Source organism: Amblyraja radiata, chromosome 10 (genome assembly GCF_010909765.2).
Source record: "Amblyraja radiata isolate CabotCenter1 chromosome 10, sAmbRad1.1.pri, whole genome shotgun sequence".
Lineage (NCBI taxonomy): Eukaryota > Metazoa > Chordata > Chondrichthyes > Rajiformes > Rajidae > Amblyraja > Amblyraja radiata.
This window is the reverse complement of record NC_045965.1, coordinates 69,580,642-69,583,300: the sequence shown is the minus strand read 5'-3', so window position 1 is coordinate 69,583,300 and position 2,659 is coordinate 69,580,642.

Sequence of the window (2,659 nt, the reverse complement as noted above, 5' to 3'; positions counted from 1 at the left end):
GTACAGGGTGCAGGGTGCATTGTACACGGGGTACAGGGTGCAGGGTGCATTGTACACGGGGTACAGGGTGCATTGTACACGGGGTACAGGGTGCAGGGTGCATTGTACACGGGGTACAGGGTGCATTGTACACGGGGTACAGGGTGCATTGTACACGGGGTACAGGGTGCAGGGTGCATTGTACACGGGGTACAGGGTGCATTGTACACGGGGTACAGGGTGCAGGGTGCATTGTACACAGGGTACAGGGTGCATTGTACACGGGGTACAGGGTGCATTGTACACGGGGTACAGGGTGCAGGGTGCATTGTACATGGGGTGCAGGGTGCATTGTACACGGGGTACAGGGTGCATTGTACACGGGGTACAGGGTGCATTGTACACGGGGTACAGGGTGCAGGGTGCATTGTACACGGGGTACAGGGTGCATTGTACACGGGGTACAGGGTGCATTGTACACGGGGTGCAGGGTGCAGGGTGCATTGTACACGGGGTACAGGGTGCAGGGTGCATTGTACACGGGGTACAGGGTGCATTGTACACGGGGTACAGGGTACAGGGTGCATTGTACACGGGGTACAGGGTGCATTGTACACGGGGTGCAGGGTGCAGGGTGCATTGTACACGGGGTACAGGGTGCATTGTACACGGGGTACAGGGTGCATTGTACACGGGGTACAGGGTGCATTGTACACGGGGTGCAGGGTGCATTGTACACGGGGTACAGGGTGCATTGTACACGGGGTGCAGGGTGCATTGTACACGGGGTGCAGGGTGCATTGTACACGGGGTGCAGGGTGCAGGGTGCAGGGTGCATTGTACACGGGGTACAGGGTGCATTGTACACGGGGTGCAGGGTGCATTGTACACGGGGTGCAGGGTGCAGGGTGCATTGTACACGGGGTACAGGGTGCATTGTACAACGGGTACAGGGTGCATTGTACACGGGGTGCAGGGTGCAGGGTGCAGGGTGCATTGTACACGGGGTACAGGGTGCATTGTACACGGGGTACAGGGTGCATTGTACACGGGGTACAGGGTGCATTGTACACGGGGTACAGGGTGCATTGTACACGGGGTACAGGGTACAGGGTGCATTGTACACGGGGTGCAGGGTGCATTGTACACGGGGTACAGGGTACAGGGTGCATTGTACACGGGGTGCAGGGTACAGGGTGCATTGTACACGGGGTACAGGGTGCATTGTACACGGGGTACAGGGTGCATTGTACACGGGGTGCAGGGTGCATTGTACACGGGGTACAGGGTGCATTGTACACGGGGTGCAGGGTGCAGGGTGCATTGTACACGGGGTGCAGGGTGCAGGGTGCATTGTACACGGGGTGCAGGGTGCAGGGTGCATTGTACACGGGGTGCAGGGTGCATTGTACACGGGGTACAGGGTGCATTGTACACGGGGTACAGGGTGCAGGGTGCATTGTACACGGGGTACAGGGTGCATTGTACACGGGGTACAGGGTGCATTGTACACGGGGTACAGGGTGCAGGGTGCATTGTACACGGGGTACAGGGTGCATTGTACACGGGGTACAGGGTGCAGGGTGCATTGTACACAGGGTACAGGGTGCATTGTACACGGGGTACAGGGTGCATTGTACACGGGGTACAGGGTGCAGGGTGCATTGTACATGGGGTGCAGGGTGCATTGTACACGGGGTACAGGGTGCATTGTACACGGGGTACAGGGTGCATTGTACACGGGGTACAGGGTGCAGGGTGCATTGTACACGGGGTACAGGGTGCATTGTACACGGGGTACAGGGTGCAGGGTGCATTGTACACGGGGTACAGGGTGCATTGTACACGGGGTACAGGGTACAGGGTGCATTGTACACGGGGTACAGGGTGCATTGTACACGGGGTGCAGGGTGCAGGGTGCATTGTACACGGGGTACAGGGTGCATTGTACACGGGGTACAGGGTGCATTGTACACGGGGTACAGGGTGCATTGTACACGGGGTGCAGGGTGCATTGTACACGGGGTGCAGGGTGCAGGGTGCATTGTACACGGGGTACAGGGTGCATTGTACAACGGGTACAGGGTGCATTGTACACGGGGTACAGGGTGCATTGTACACGGGGTACAGGGTGCATTGTACACGGGGTACAGGGTGCATTGTACACGGGGTACAGGGTGCATTGTACACGGGGTACAGGGTGCATTGTACACGGGGTACAGGGTGCATTGTACACGGGGTGCAGGGTGCATTGTACACGGGGTGCAGGGTGCAGGGTGCATTGTACACGGGGTGCAGGGTGCATTGTACACGGGGTACAGGGTACAGGGTGCATTGTACACGGGGTGCAGGGTGCATTGTACATGGGGTACAGGGTGTAGGGTGCATTGTACACGGGGTACAGGGTGCAGGGTGCATTGTACACGGGGTGCAGGGTGCAGGGTGCATTGTACACGGGGTGCAGGGTGCATTGTACAAGGGGTACAGGGTGCATTGTATACGGGGTGCAGGGTGCAGGGTGCATTGTACACGGGGTGCAGGGTGCAGGGTGCATTGTACACGGGGTGCAGGGTGCATCGTACACGGGGTACAGGGTGAGTGAATGAGTGCTGCGCTTCCGGACCCCGGCAGCTGAGACGTCACGTAGCCAACAGCTGTCACTCAGCGGCAATGGAGGGGG